We start from the raw sequence: 16754 nt of genomic DNA, 5'->3' as shown, positions 1-16754 counted from the left end.
ATCCAATACAAATTACACACACACCATGACCATGCACCAGCCATACTTTGGTACACACAAAGACAAATGAACAACCAGTTTTATGCACTAGTTGAAGTTAAGCCATATTATTCTCTGCAGGTTCTCAAATATAAGGGTCAGTTAACATCTGTCTTTTGCATCATGTTTTTTTGAAGTCATAATTCTTTCCACTTTTGCAGAGAACAACATTAATTTCACATTTTTAAAATCTAAAATACAAGAATCTTCTGGTGAGAGTGAATGCATCTTCCCCCCTTATTTGTTTTTACATTTGTTTTTATGTGATTTTACCACATCCTCCCGGATAAAACCTCCACTTTAGTTTTCTCTGAGCAGCACAGAGTCAAGAAGGAGGAGGGACTGTTCCAGCTGGGTTGTTGAACTTAGAGAAAAAGGAATCCAGCCTTTCACTGAGTTGAGTTGCTCGTTCTAATAAGATGTCTTTAACCTCAAGAGTTCATTCAACCTGACTCCTTTCCTTTCATTTTCAACCTGAAGGACGGAAAACAGATATGATTATCAAATTGTTGCATTATTTCTTCATTTTAAGATCACAAAGTGATAAGCTAAAACTTAATGTATTGCTTTGGGAAGGCTGCAAGGTTGCAGAGATAAATAAGGACTGGATTTCCAAAGAAAAATAAAGAAGGAAAACTTAATGCAACATCAGTTCTCTAATATTTATCATGTTGAGAAATATCTTGAATCGCAAAAATAACATTACTACATAATCATAATTTCAGACATTGTGTAAACCTTAAATAGTTTCTTTATTTTAGAGTTCACACAGATTATTATTTTTCCTCTGAGTTCTACTTTTTATTCAACCTTTTAAAAAAAAGTAATGTACCTAAACGAACCTTTAAGTCCGAGCTCTTAACACTGGATGAATCTGCTTTTGTTCACCAGAAGATGGCGCAGTGGAACCAGCTTCAGATGCTGGACTGCAAGTACCTGGAGCAGGTGGAGCAGCTTTACGATGACTCGTTCCCCATGGACATCAGGCAATACCTGAGCAAGTAGATCGACAGCATCGACTGGTGAGAGGGGTTTTTTGTAAAGTAGAACAAAAGTTTTTACTTTTCAAGAATAGAGATCAGAGCCTCATTTGTCTTGTGCTCCGTGCCTCTTCAGGGACACAGTGGCGATGCAGGATTCCTTAGCCACAGTTCAGTTCCACGACCTCCTGGCTCAGCTCGACGACCAACATAGCCGCTTCGCCCTGGAAAACAACTTCCTGCTACAACACAACATCCGCGAGATTAAGAGGAACCTACAGGTTAGAACATTTATAATGCCCCCTGTCATGTAATGATCACATTTTGACAGAACTTATCCATCTTATCCAATAAAATCCATCATTTTATTTTTGATTTAATGTCTGTTTTAAATGATTTCTGTAATTACTCGATGTCATTGTAAATGAGGGTTGCCCCTCAATGATCTTTCGAGTAGAAAGATAAAGATAAACTTTATTAATCCCCGTGGGGGAAATTTGTGCATTACAGCAGCTCCAGAAAACAGGGGACGGGAATATAATTATAAAAAATAAAAATAGAAGTTAAAAACAGATCAAACATATTTACATCATTTAAATAAAAAAAATACAATAATGTAAAAAAATACAATAATGTAAAATTACACAGTAAAATAAAGGTTCAACAATAACAATAACATTCAACCTTTATGAATATCAGTGAGTAAAATATTCAAAGCACATTAGTAAATGTTAACTGGGTGCCGACCCTCCTGTCGGATTACCTGAGCTATGAGCTCTGGAGTCGCCACATTAACGATGTCAAACGGACCGAACCTGGAGCGCCAGATGGGCCCGAACAATCTCTCCTGTACATCCTAGAGAAACCAAGTCAGTGTGTAGAATGAAAAGTGTAAACTTAAGTAGAAGTAATAACATCTCTACAATGTGTAAATGAATGAATTTACCAGAAACATGTGCAGGGGAGAGAAATACTTTTACACTTTTAAAAACACAGTTATTCTACCTGCCAAGTCTCCTGATATAAAACATATCAGGAAAAATAATTTAGAATTTTTTTAACCCTTAAACTAATTGAATCAATATTGCACTACATTAAAATCTATATTATTTCTAGTATAGCAGAGTGTGTCTGCTTCATCTATCAATGTGACACACTTTAGATTAGACGACAGACTTTCATACATAAATCCCCTGAAGTGAGCTTCTGGTACTGGACAAAATCCTGTTATAGATACGTGTGTGTGTGTGTGTGTGTGTGTGTGTGTGTGTGTGTGTGTGTGTGTGTGTGTGTGTGTGTGTGTGTGTGTGTGTGTGTGTGTGTGTGTGTGTGTGTGTGCGTGTGCGTGTGCGCCTGTGTGTGTGTGTGTGTGTGTGTGTGTGTGTGTGTCGGTAGTAAAAGAAAGAAAATAAAAAATATTTTGATTATAATTTAAAGTGTTTAAAGCTTTTATTTTAAATGTGTTTTCACTAAGTGTAAATCTGCCTGATTCTCCATCTCTACACTGCTTGTTGTGTCTATACTGCCCCCAATGGACAAAATGTGGAACTACATTTGTGTTTTAAAAAACATTTGATTTTTTCCCACTCTTGAGAGCGTAGTTAGCTCATATATGTCTTGAAAAATGAAACATTAGCTATTCTGTCGACAATCGAAGGTATTTATTTAATTTAAACTAAAATGGTCTTATTTTTAGACTACAAATCGTTGGTACACTGTCCCCATCGACCCCGACCGGAAGTGGGGAAATATTGGATGTTAAATGAAACAGCATAGTTTGGCTGCCATCTAGTGGACAGGATTAGTAACTACAGTCAAACTATAGAGTTTATGAGTTTGTTTATGATTATTTCCTGATGTTTGTTGCTGTTTTTGTTGTTGTAGGCCAACAATGTCCCTGCCTGTTGTTGTCATCTCTAACGTCTGTCAGCTGCCCAGCGGCTGGGCCTCCATCCTCTGGTACAACATGCTGACCTCCGAGCCCAGGGTACACAACCAGGACTCTCATTGATGATTACAGATGTTTACTTATCACAAATATCAAACATACAATTAGGTGATATCTTAATGATTTAAACAAGTTTCACAGCTGCCACCTTAAATTCATAAACAGACCATTAATACAATCTAAATGTTGATGCGTGTATAGCTGTTTTACGGTTGGTCTTTTGAGTATATTTTGATGCCTGTGTTTTTTATATTAAGTAAGGTTTTGAATAAAGGTCTTCTATTCGTAACAGAGTGTCTTTAACTGAAGTTTTGCTAAAAGATCAGAATTCTATAAACCAAATGGTTTGACTTTTTGTGTTTCCATCTCTTCTTCTTTCCTCTCCTCTCCCTCAGAATCTGAAGTTCTTCCTCAGCGCTCCGCAGGCCAAGTGGTCTCAGCTGTCCGCCCTTTAGCACCAGCATTAAACCAAAAACATACAATATGCTCAGATAGGTCGTGCTGTGCTACCCCCAAAACTTTCCGCTCAGTATCTGACATTTTCTGATCTTTAAATTGAAGAACAGTTGTCTACTCCCTCTCTCTCTCTTTCACTCTGTGGAGCCGTACGAGAAGAAGGAGCTGTCAGTCGTCTCTCTGCTCAACATCATCCGTAACTACAAAGTGACGGCTGTCGAGAACATCCCAGAGAACCCGCTCCACTTCCTCTAACATCCCAAAAGACAAGGCCTTCGGGAAATACTACCCCAAACCCACAGAGAGTAAGTGTTCTGGTTCCACAGTAAAACCATATGATCTGTTTATAAAATATGAGGTTTTCTTAAATTTCAAGTATTAATGCTTCTTTTCAGAGTGTTTATTAAACTAACAATCTGCAGGTGCTGTAAAAACATTAGACCTTTTATACAAACGAGCTGATGAGAGGTTTTTTATGACCTAAAACTGCTCGTTTATTTAATGCTTATTGGGGACTACCGTATTTTCCGCACTATAAGGCGCACCTTCAATGAATGGCCTATTTTAGAACTGTTTTCATATATAGGGCGCACCGGATTATAAGGCGCATAGAATAGAATATACTGCAGTCAAACGTTTGACTGGGGTTGCGTTATGCATCCACTCCTTTTCTCCCAAACGTGGAGGGGAACTTTTCCCTGATTCAGTAAACACGTAGCAAAAGAAACAGTCTGATACCACTAAATCAAACGTTAGTGCATTCACAATATAGTAACTCTCGAAATTGTTCATTCATTAGTGCATTCACAATAACTCAATGTTGTTCAAACGTTAATGTGCATATTCACAATATCTCCCAGCCTTGTTCAGTTGTAAACACGTAAAAGAAACACAGTCTGATACTGCTAATTCAAACGTTAGTGCATAACTCAACATTGTTCAGTTACGTATAACACGTAAAGCTCACTTTTTCAGTTCATTCCCCGTCCACGAATCCCTCGAATTCTTCTTCTTCAGTGTCCGAATTGAACAGTTGGGCGAGTACGGCATCCAACATGCCCGGCTCCCTCTCGTCATTATCCGAGTCAGTGTCGCTGAGCGCCGTGTACAACCAGTATGGATCAACCAATTAACCAATTGATCCATATATAAGGCACTCCGGATTATAAGGCGCACTGTCGTTTTTGAGAAAATTAAAGGCTTTTAAGTGCGCCTTATAGTGCGGAAAATACGGTACATGCTGTTAAAATTGAATCTGTGTTTATTTGACTTTTAGCTCAGGAGCCCGTGTGGAGAACAATCCAGAGAGGAGCGGCTACATGAAGACAGAGCTCATTTCTGTCTCTGAAGTGTGAGCAGAGAATGTCACTTTTTAAACACATGTCAAATATTTTATTGGTAATGCATTGAGCAGATTTAATGTGGATTTGCTTTCTGTTCAGACATCCGTCCAGACTGCAGGACAACATGTTGCCCATGTCTCCTGATGAATACAGAGACATTGATGCTGTGGTGAGTATTTTGATAAGCTGCTGAACCAGCTTCTGTGTGCACCTCTTTAAATACTGCTGTTGACAGTCTGCACAGGGTTTGTTTATTTTACAGGTGAAGATTTCTGTTAATTCATCACCTGTAAAGAAACAACACCTCAGATGAATGTAGACGAGTAAACTGCACGATATGTCCATCTGAGATGAACCAGTAGACGTGTAGAAATTTAAACCCAGCTTTACTCTGTCTGTATTTATCTGTTATTTTGTCCTTATTGATGTTAAATGCAGTTGCTTCAAGTATTGTTGTGTCACAAACCAGTAACCAAAGCTTAAATTTGGAGATGTTTTTATGAGGTTTGGCCAGTAATGGGAGCTAAGTTTTGCTGTGTGTTTTTTCTTCCTCTTGCTCTGTTCAGACCAACAATCTGCTTGGATTTGAAGAGTTTGATGTTCAGGTAGAGGCAGCCTCAGTTTGTTTCTCTACACTGAATAGTGCATCAGCTTAAGTGTCATTTTCTTTATGTGTTGTTGCATGCATGACATCTAACATACAGAGAAAGAAATATGAATCAGAAAGTATAAAAATCTAAACATGTCCTCCAGTTGCATGAATTTAACTGTTCTACATGCAAAGGCGTAAATTTAAGTCGTTTTCACATCTGCACTCCTGAAAATATCTAGATCATTACAGGAGGACTGCTCCAGCGATTCCGAGGTGAATATTCCAGATAATATTCTGCTGCGTTCTCACATCAGCTCACTCTGACTAACTGCTGAAAAGAATACTACAGTAGGGTTCTGGCAGGAGAAACTCTGGGTGAAGTCCAAATGAAAAATGTGGCCGTTTGCATTCACACATACAGCTCCTCCTGCAAATATCAGGAGTTTTCTGCAAGTGTGAAACCCCTTTAGTCTGTCTTCTAAAGGGGTCTGTCTAAGACAGACTAAGACAGAATAACCTGTCCTCTGATTGTAAGCAACACTCTCTTTTCTTTTTTTTCTTCTGAAGAAAGCAAATCAATTCTTTTCTTCTTTCTGAGTGCAGACTTGGAGTGAGACCACTGTGGTGTGGTAAAAAGCCTCACTACTTTTAAGTTAGATACAGGTCAGTGCAGTAACCAGTCACCTTGTAGACACATTTGAGTGATTACATTCACTCTACTTGGAAGTCAAAGAATTTATATTTTTGCCCGATAATTACGAGGCAGAAAAGGCTTAAAAAGACGTGGATTGAAAACAAAAACCCTTATCTGCCAGCTGTGTTTTATTTAGTTATAGTAGTTTACAGCTTTTATTGTGTGTTTTCTTTGATTTTGAGGAAAGTTGTTTATTGTAGTCTTTAATTATCTACCACTAATAAGAAAATAAGAAAAATATATTGCCTAATATGTCATGGGAACACAATCTGCTTTCTTCCTCAGGAGTGAAACACTCCAACGTACACAAGAATATGCAATCAATGAAGTTACACTTCAGATTCTTTGAGAGACTAACATGCATGTGTGATTAACAGACAATGGATTTTAATTAACATAAGCTGTAAACAGTTGCTTTTTATAATTAAAAAAATATGTTATCTGTGATTAAGTCAAGTCACATTTATTTATAAGGAAATAAAACAAAGAAAGCAGTTTGAATTTGTATCTAGAACAAGAAAGGTGAAAAAAACAAAACTTCCAAATGCAGTAATTCACAGAGTGACCACAGGAGGGCGCAGTTTCACCTTTAAACTCCATCTTTACACATTAGTATCTCAAACTAACTTCGGAGCTTCAGTACAAAGTTTTCACTCATCCCGTGTCTTCATTTATCTGCTTCTTAGACACTTTGGAGAACGACAGGGAGAGGAAGAGAGAAACTGGAGGTAAACATCATTCAGCAGTGAATTTATCTGTGAGTAACAATTCAGTCAGTGTCCTAAAGACCGGAAAACAGGTTAGCTTCGTCCCCTGCTAACGAATGCAGTTAGTTACCATGGTGACCCGAGTTTGACTTTCTCATGTTGCTTGGTTACCAAGAGTTCAAAGTTTAAAAAAAACATAAAAACAAGTAAATTACATTAATAAATATTTGTTATCAATAAAACATTTGATTTTTGACTTAGTCTTGTTTTTGTGTCCTCTTATTTATAACTTTTTCATTTCTTCCATAGAAACTTTCTGCGACACTTCCTGTTGGAGCTTCCGGTAATCACGCCCAGGTGTGTTCAGGTGTTCTCAGGTGTGTATGTCATTGTTTCGAGCAGGTAAGCGGTGCGGACCGCGGGCAGCCTGGCTGTGGATCAAAGCGGTGGAAGAAGAAGGAGCCGGGGAAGGAGAGATGAAGTCTAGATACTCAGTGAGTCTTTAAAAGTTCAGTTTTGTGTGAAAAGCCACAAAATAGAAACACGTGGGGCTGTATGCTAATGCTAACACGTGGGCTAATGCTCATGCTAAATGTTTGTTAAGAGGAAACATCGTCAAAGTAAGATGATGATAACATTTATCAACATTATGAAGGTCACTTTTGAACTTGTTTTCTCCTGTTAAACTAATTGTTTAAACACCGGGTAAAAGTAAACTTTAAAAACAAAACTTATAATTTAAACTAATATCAGATTGAAGAGTTTCAATAAAACAATAACCTCAATTTAAATTTATTGACTAATATGTAAATTAGTTAATCCGAGGTAAAATGATTTTCTAAACATTACTGTTCAGAGATTAAATGTTCATCTTGATAAAGTAATATGAATAAACTTCTTTATTTAATTTAAAAGTAAAAGCTCTTAATCCAGTTTTCTGTGTTTAATTCAAACTCAAAGAAACAAAAGTCTGATTCATTTATCTTAAACCTTTAATTTTAATTAGAGTCTTTGTTCTTGTGACAGTTAATGTATGGTAAAGATGTTTAAGACCTTATACTTAATGTTTCTATATTATATTCTACATTTAAACTTTAAATTTAAGTTTGCTTCGGTCTCATCCAAAAGCCTTAAAGTGAAGTTAAACACAGATAATTTACAGTGAATGATGAAACTCAGGTTTATTCCAATCATCATAATGTTTTATTAACTTGATGAACTAAAATGTGTTTTTCTTCTCCAACAGGAACTCTGTTGACGTCTTCCTGCTCAGGTAGGAGACTCAAAGCTTTCTTAATGTTGTTTTATTATGTTCCAGGTTTTAGGTCTTATAGATGTTTAGACTCAGTTATTTTAATCATTTCATCCTTTTTGGAGTGGAGGATCATCAGGTGTTTAATGAAATACTACATTTTTATAATCCTTACTTCATTAAACACCTGATGTTCCTCCACTCCAAAAAGGATCAAATAACTGAGTCTAAACATTTATACGACCTAAACCTGGAACATAATAAAACAACATTAAGCTTTGAGCTCCTACCCAATGGGGACACCTGTGACGCCTTATTGTGTTTATGTAACATGTGCAAAAAACAGGTCATGTCTGTTCAATATTTTATTGTAATAAAACTACTGCTGTGTCCATTCTGCATCAGTGACTTCTGTAATTATGTTCTGGTTATCTGCCAGGTGTGTTTTATTTATAGTAGCTTACAGGTTTCATTGTTCCAAGGAAACTGGTCTGTAGTTATCTACCCAGTAAGCATGTTTCCTAATGGAAATTTATCAAAAATAAATCCAAACTTCACATGAAAACAAAGGTCACAGCTGTGTGACAAAGAAGGAAACAACTACAACAAAACATCCATTAGGAATTAAAGATGCTGACAACACAAACATGAAACAAATTAAGACTTTAAAATTATATTATCAAAGTGTGTTAAAAGAAAACTGCAAATGAAAATTAAAGCAAACAGACTTTAAACTAAATCTATAGCTGAAAGATAAAAACAACAAACTATGACTGAGAAAACTAAAACAGCTATCAAGAAAATCCTTCCAGCTGCAGCACAGATCCTACTCTTCAGAGTTCAGAGCGAGGAAACACCTGGAATACAAGAAACAAAGACATCAGGGTTCAAAGTTCATGTCAGGTTGCATCTATGGGTGATTTACAGCTAGGATTGTAAAATGAGCCATTCAGATACATTACTAATAATTTAATTAAGTCAAAATAATCTCTACATCTACAGCAAAGAGAGTTAAGATTAAAATTTAAACGTTTGTAGCATCATTTACATTTTGCCCTACGAATAAAATCGAGAATATGACTATATGTGACTCAAACAGTGAAAATAAACACAAGAGCCAAGAAAAATACTCACCAAATGTTGAAGGAAGCAGGTGAGGCAGCGTGGTGTAGCATACATGTTAACAGCTCTTTGTCTTGTTTTGGTCAGGCTGCCCCTAAAAGTTAGAAAAAAGACACATCACAATTAGTTTAAACTTAAAAATGTTAGTTATTGTAAAGTGTTTGGAGACAAGTGAATAAAACTGGACTGATTCATGAAAGTTAACATTAAGTTTGTTCATCATGTCACATTGGGCCTGTTTTTTTGGGAGAGAGAGAGAGAGAGAGAGAGAGAGGTGTTACATCTGTGATCAGGTTCAGCTGTAGTGCATTAGTCCTTAATGTCGTTGGTTATCTGCCAGCTGTGTTTTATTTAGTTATAGTTGTTTACATGTTTATTGTTAGCCGATAAATCTGTCACCCAAAAGGAGAAGTCAATCAAATCCTTCTGAGGACCAAGACCTTGAACCTCGTCATACAGAACACTGATAATAACTTTAATTATCTGTGGTTTTTAACATCCTCTCTCTCTAGAGCTGCTGGTTGAGTGTGTGAAGAACAAGGACTTAAAGAAGGTGAGTGACAGTTTCATCTCTCACTACAGACCTTTGCACCTCATTTCTACATACTCACATGTGTCTTTGAATTGAATCATCATCTGCAGGGAGCTGCACCTGCAGGGAGCCGCACCTGGAGGGAGCCGACCTGACGTCACTCGACTCGTCCGGCTGCAGGTTACGTCATCACGCTGCCAGTGCAGGAAGCCAAGAGATGGTCCTCTACATCCTCCACAGGTGTGTGTACAGTCCTCCACGTGTTTGGTGCTCGTAGGTTGACAGTCAGACAAACTCCTCTTTTCATTTCTTCACCAGATTGAATAAGGAGTGAAAACTACAAGACACAAGAACATTTAGTTTAGTCATAACCAAAGTTCCACAATAAACAATAAACTAATACAGGACAAAAGAAAGCTCAGTTGTTAACTTCACTCCAGTGAAGGAACTTACATTTCTGTTGCTGCCTGCTGTGTGCAGCCTTGAAGATGAAAGAAGGAACCCTTAACTTCCTGCTTCCTTTATAGGCAGGGCTTGATGAGTCACTTCCTGTAGCAGTCTCTGACAGGCCAACAGGGGGTGCCATTGCACCATGTGTAGCTAATTTAAAGAATCTTAGTTGTTGTTTTTTTTACCATTAATGAATGTATGTAGTTTGTTTCAAAATAGGAATATGATGTTTTTTTCTTTCTGTATTTTAGTGTTTTAATAAATGGGAAACTTTCAATGACAGGCTTGTAAAACAAAAAGTCAGTTCAATCAATCTTTATTTTGTAGAGCGCCAACTCAATACAAATGTTATCTGAAGACACAAAAAGCAGGTAAGAGAGAGTCTTGCAGGGGGGCCACTGCTGATGTCTGTTCCTCGGGTGATGTTGTCAGATGCTGTAATCTCTCTCTCTCTCTCTCTCTCTCTCTCTCTCTCTCTCTCTCTCTCTCTCTCTCTCTCTCTCTCTCTCTCTCTCTCTCTCTCTCTCTCTCTCTCTCTCTCTCTCTTCTGTTGACCAGGGGGGGAGACGGTCCTTCACCGAGCTGCGTCCCTGTCTCAAAGAACTATCTGTCATTATCTGGTCCAAGCAGGAGCCTCGTTCATCAAGACAGACCTACAGGTACAGTTCAGCTCGCACCCAAAACAGACGCTAACCTGCAGGTTTTAAAATGGATATCTGCGTCCAATTCTCACCATCAGTGCAGTCTGTGTGTGTTCGCCTCAAACCGGCATCTTCTCTCATTTTGTTCACATTTCCATGGAGGTTTGGAGCCTCACTGGCTGGACTCAGCAATGACCTCGATACAGAGAGAGGAGAGGCAGACAGTGACATTTCTACATAAATAGTTTCTTTCTTGGTGTTCACATATCATGTAAACAGTTCTCTAGTGACTTCACTGATGCTCCATATTTTACTTGAGCTCCTTTTAACTTTGAACCATATTATCCTGATATATGATTGACCATATGTATATATAATAAATCAAATCTTATGTCATGGTGGGAACATTGAACCATTAATGAATTTAGGTTAGTATGTTGTTTAAGAAAAAAAGTTAGGAAGTAAATTATATTAAGTAAGTTTCATCCAACACACAAATCAAAGAAAACGGACAATACAACTTTAAACTAAATCTATAACTAAACAAAACTACAGCTGAAAGATAAAAACAACAAACATTAAAGACTAGACAACAGCTAAAAGGTCAATAAAACAACAGCTAACAAGTAACCAAGACAACAGCTAAAAGGTCAATCAACAGCTAAAAGGTAAATAAAACAACAAATAAAAGGTAAATAAAACAACAGCTAAAAGGTAAATAAAACAACAGCTAACAAGTAACCAAGACAACAGCTAATAGGTCAATCAAACAACAGCTAAAAGGTAAACAAAACAACAGCTAAAAGGTAAATAAAACAACAAATAAAAGGTAAATAAAACAACAACTAAAAGGTAAATAAAACAACAGCTAAAAGGTAAATAAAACAACAGCTAACAAGTAACCAAGACAACAGCTAATAGGTCAATAAAACAACAGCTAAAAGGTAAACAAAACAACAGCTAAAAGGTCAATAAAACAACAGCTAATAGGTCAATAAAACAACAGCTAAAAGGTAAATAAAACAACAACTAAAAGGTAAACAAAACAACAGCTAAAAGGTAAATAAAACAACAGCTAACAAGTCAACCAAAAAAGTTAACAGGTAAACTAAGACAACAATCTCTTCATCCAGCCTTCTGTATTTGATTTACTCAAAGAAACAGCAGTCTGATTCATTTCTTATTTAAGTGCAGTAACCAACAACTAACCACCAGAGGGCGCCCTCTCTATATAAAGTGATTTATAAACGATATAATGCATTTATTTTAAACCTATACCTTTTAATTAGAGTCTTACATCATTGTTTGCTAAATTATTTATATTAAAGCTGCATTTTTAACTTAGACCTTTTCCTAGTAGCTTTCATTTTACTTTTCAAACTTTTAACCAATTTAATTAGTTTATTTTCCTTTGGTTTTCTTAATGAAAATACCACAAACCTTTTTATTGATTTAATTGAAATGATCAATTTGATTGAATTTATTTTTTCTTACAGCTCATTGAGGTAGTTTAGATTAAACATAAATTAAAAGGAAATATTTACAAGTTAAAAAAGACTATCACAGACTTTTAGTTTAGGAGCATCTATGGCTCATTTACAGCGAGGATTGAACAATACATGAAAAGTAAATGGGCCATTCTGATACATTACTCATTTTAAATTAACTAACTGTTTTTTTCATCTGAAAATACTTCTTACCTTTGTGAAAGAAAAGTCAAATAATATTGTTGCCACGAGCGGAGCAAATACGAGGAGGAGCAACCTGTACAAACAGCTGGATGACAAGAATAGACTAAAGTCAAAGACAAGACACAACATTAGAAGCACAGTTTGAAGACAACCTGCTTAAAGATTCTAAATACTAATACTTTCATTTTCTCAATTCTTATTACTTGATGTCCTTTTCTTGTAATAATTCACAGGATGATGAGATCAACCAACAGAGTCTGGCTGACAAACTCAAGGAGCAGAAGATGGACACAAATCCGTTTGTACATCTCCACAAAACTCTGGAGGCACCACAAGCAGCTCAGCCGCCTCAGACACCAGATCCAAGACCAGCAGAGGATGATGGACGAGCTCATTCATTTACAATCATAAACTACTTCAATTAGAAGTGCCAGATTTTATCAAGCAGACATCAACATTAACTCTGGCCACATTATACATTTTATTTTCCTCCTTTTTGTTTGAACCAGGGCCTGTTACTGGAGCAGACTCATGACAGACAGCTGGAGAAAGATGCAACACTACAGAAGCTCATGTATGTACCAGCTAACACATCACATCTCCATTATTCATTAGTCTGTGTGTCCTCAATTCATCCACATTTTGTGTCCAGACTGCTGAACGATCAGAGGATCTGAAGGGCCTCCAGGACACGGTGTGAGTATTTCATCCCCCCATTTAAAGTGTCATGTCATTTAAAAACCCAACAGCTTTTGGTCCTCCTTGTCTGAACTCAGCTGAGGGTAGTGTTGTAGTCAAGAGCACACTAAGACCACACAGAGTCACAAATATGTGTGTGTGCAGGGGACGTTTTACTCACTTGGAGCGTAACACCAGGAAGGTTGTGGTCGTAACCGGGGACTGAAGTTATTTGATGTTTTTTCCTTTTAGTCCCAGACCGAGACCTTCAAAATGTGGACTCTGATTGGCCTGTTTTTGTTAACGATGCTGAGGTTACCAAAGCAACAGATCACAAAAGTTCAAATGGACTCAGGAGAAGATCGAGAAACATCCATCCAACGCAAGCAGACGAAATCATTTGAATGATCACCTGTCTGTCCATGTAGCTTTGTTTCTTTTCATCTGAACTCCTCGGTCTTCTTATATCTGTGAATCTGTAGCTCTGGATTTATCAACAGGAAGTGCTCTGGATTTATCAACAGGAAGTGCTCTGGATTTATCAACAGGAAGTGCTCTGGATTTATCAACAGGAAGTGCTCTGGATTTATCAACAGGAAGTGCTCTGGTTATTAACAGGAAGTGCTCTGGATTTATCAACAGGAAGTGCTCTGGTTATTAACAGGAAGTGCTCTGGATTTATCAACAGGAAGTGCTCTGGATTTATCAACAGGAAGTGCTCTGGTTATTAACAGGAAGTGCTCTGGATTTATCAACAGGAAGTTATAAAGGAAACAGGAAGTTGAGGATTCTTTCTTTAATCTGCACACAGCAGGCAGCAGCAGAAATGTGAGTTCCTGTACTGAAGTTAAAGTTTAACATTAGCATGTAGCTTAACATTAGCATGTAGCTTAACATTAGCCTTGTTATAATTTGTGACGTATTGCATCTGATGTAGCATACCACGTGGTTTAGCATTAGCATGTAGCTTAGCATTAGCATGTAGCTTAACATTAGCATGTAGCTTAACATTAGCCTCGTTATAATTTGTGACGTATTGCATCTGATGTAGCATACCACGTGGCTTAGCATTAGCATGTAGCTTAGCATTAGCATGTAGCCGCCATATCTGTCTTCTCTGCAGCCTTCAGTATTATGAGTTTGGTGAGTCAGAGCGACACACACACGATGAGTCATGACATGTCAAAGAAGACGATTGAAACAACTTGAACAACTTTGAAAAAACAGTTTTTATTTCAAGTCAAACATTTTTAACCTTCTCTACAGATAGATGAACCAGACCTTTTCATTTCTACTCACATGAGTCATGCTGTGCTCCTCCATGAGGAACCTCTTTGTCTTTGTTGGTCTAAACTAAATGTAAACTTTATCTTTGTTAGTCTAAACTAAATGTAAACTTTGTCTTTGTTAGTCTAAACTAAATGTAAACTTTGTCTTTGGTCTAAACTAAATGTAAACTTTGTTAGTTCAAACTAAATGTAAACTTTGTTGGTCTAAACTAAATGTAAACTTTGTCTTTGTTAGTCTAAACTAAATGTAAACTTTGTCTTTGTTAGTTCAAACTAAATGTAAACTTTGTCTTTGTTAGTTCAAACTAAATGTAAACTTTGTCTTTGTTAGTTCAAACTAAATGTAAACTTTGTTAGTCTAAACTAAATGTAAACTTTGTCTTTGTTGGTCTAAACTAAATGTAAACTTTGTTAGTCTAAACTAAATGTAAACTTTGTCTTTGTTGGTCTAAACTAAATGTAAACTTTGTTAGTTCAAACTAAATGTAAACTTTGTCTTTGTTGGTGTAAACTAAATGTAAACTTTGTTGGTCTAAACTAAATGTAAACTTTGTTGGTCTAAACTAAATGTAAACTTTGTTGGTCTAAACTAAATGTAAACTTTGTCTTTGTTGGTCTAAACTAAATGTAAACTTTGTTGGTCTAAACTAAATGTAAACTTTGTTAGTTCAAACTAAATGTAAACTTTGTTGGTCTAAACTAAATGTAAACTTTGTTGGTCTAAACTAAATGTAAACTTTGTTAGTCTAAACTAAATGTAAACTTTGTCTTTGTTGGTCTAAACTAAATGTAAACTTTGTTGGTCTAAACTAAATGTAAACTTTGTTAGTTCAAACTAAATGTAAACTTTGTTGGTCTAAACTAAATGTAAACTTTGTGTTTGTTGGTCTAAACTAAATGTAAACTTTGTGTTTGAATTGCAGGAGCTGCACCTGAAGGGAGCAAAGAGATGATCTCCTCTTTTCATTTCTTCACCAGATTGAAGGAGTGAAAACTACAAGACACAAGAAGTTTAGTCATTACCAAAGTTCTGTATAAATTCAAACAATAAACTAATACAAGTTGTTGCGAATGCTAAGCTACATGCTAATGCTAAACCTTAACTTCAGTACAGGAACTTACATTTCTGTTGCTGCTTGCTGTGTGCAGATTAGAGAAAGAACCCTGAACTTCCTGTTTCCTTTATAACTTCCTGTTCCCTGAATGATCCAGAGAGAGGAGAGGTGTTCTTGGTGTTCACATATCATGTAAACAGTGTCTCTAGTGACTTCACTGATGCTCCATATTTTACTTGAGCTCCTTTTAACTTTGAACCATATTATCCTGATATATGATTGACCATATGTATATATAATAAATCAAATCTTATGTCATGGTGGGAACAATGAACCATTAATGAATTTAGGTTAGTACACTATATTTAGTTCATTAAGTCATCCAACACTTTTAAATAAAGGGTCTGACATGTTCACAAAACTTCAGACACTCTTGATTTTCATAACCCTGTATTTGTGTTACTCATGAAACATCAGGGGGAACTAGCAGTTCCAGGTACTGTAGAAGCTGGATTTGAACCAGCGTGTATGTATTGCAGATGCCAGGACAATTCCACTTGGCCACTGGTCCCTTCCTACTTGGAGATGTGTTCCGGGCGTATTTATCATCGTCATTTCAGATTTTCACTATAAAACTTTGCCTGTTAAGATTCCAATCCTCCGTCACCAGACACAGTGGGATTTGAACCTAGGCTCACCACCTACAGAGTTTGGAAACCGCAATCTTATCCACTACGCTACCGATACCTTCACACTATGAGATGTGTTCCGGGCGTATTTATCTTCATCATTTCAGATGTTAGACTTTAAAATTCACTGAGTCCTGATAAGACTTGAACCCACAACCTCCAGACTCCAAGTCCTCCTTCTATCTGTTGAGCCACAGAGACAGATACTTGACTATGTTTCTCAGATCTCTTGAGTCTTTCCATTGGACCAACACCTTTAAGATAATGGTGCGTGTGTCACTGTCTTTGAGTGTTTCCTGTGGATCCATACTGGCAGGTGCTTCACTGTGTTTCTCCTCTTGAGTCTTTCATTTAGGACCGACACCTTTAAAATTCACTGAGTCCTGATAAGATTTGAACCCACGACCTCCAGACTCCAAGTCCTCCATCTATCTCCTGAGCCACAGAGACAGATGCAGACAGATGTTTCCTGCTGGATCTGTGTGTTATTTTGTTCAAGTCTAAGATTTGTTGTTTAATCTATGTTAAATAAATGATTTATATTTCTATATATTTTGTCCAGACAAGAATAAACAGCAGCTTTCAGCAGCAGCTCA

General features: G+C 36.8%; 3 long non-coding RNA genes and 1 pseudogene across 5 annotated transcripts; 2 read left to right on the top strand and 2 right to left on the bottom strand.

Moving 5' to 3' along the window:
- The first annotated feature begins 933 nt into the window (after positions 1-933).
- On the top strand, positions 934-8291 carry LOC110002699 (signal transducer and activator of transcription 1-alpha/beta-like; annotated as a pseudogene).
- Positions 8292-8363: 72 nt separating this feature from the next.
- LOC110002695 (uncharacterized) lies at positions 8364-10231 on the bottom strand. Its single transcript, XR_010665465.1, has 4 exons — positions 10119-10231; positions 9745-10002; positions 9146-9227; positions 8364-8868 (listed from the first exon to the last, which is right to left on the bottom strand). It is a non-coding gene; the product is annotated as an uncharacterized lncRNA (long non-coding RNA).
- A 373-nt stretch (positions 10232-10604) lies between these two features.
- LOC109975076 (uncharacterized) lies at positions 10605-13645 on the bottom strand. Its single transcript, XR_010665474.1, has 4 exons — positions 13538-13645; positions 12457-12532; positions 10849-10952; positions 10605-10705 (listed from the first exon to the last, which is right to left on the bottom strand). It is a non-coding gene; the product is annotated as an uncharacterized lncRNA (long non-coding RNA).
- LOC114917872 (uncharacterized) lies at positions 10674-15787 on the top strand. 3 transcript variants are annotated; one of them, XR_010665466.1, is made up of 5 exons: positions 10674-10774; positions 12681-13021; positions 13100-13143; positions 13884-13953; positions 15338-15787. It is a non-coding gene; the product is annotated as an uncharacterized lncRNA (long non-coding RNA). The 3 variants fall into 3 exon arrangements; XR_010665467.1 differs by lacking the exon at positions 13884-13953; XR_010665468.1 differs by lacking the exons at positions 13884-13953; positions 15338-15787 and adding an exon at positions 13378-13542.
- Positions 15788-16754: the final 967 nt, after the last annotated feature.

The sequence above is a fragment of the Labrus bergylta genome, chromosome 24 (genome assembly GCF_963930695.1).
Source record: "Labrus bergylta chromosome 24, fLabBer1.1, whole genome shotgun sequence".
NCBI lineage: Eukaryota > Metazoa > Chordata > Actinopteri > Labriformes > Labridae > Labrus > Labrus bergylta.
Note: the sequence above shows the minus strand (reverse complement) of the source record. Positions and strands in the feature narration are given on the sequence as shown.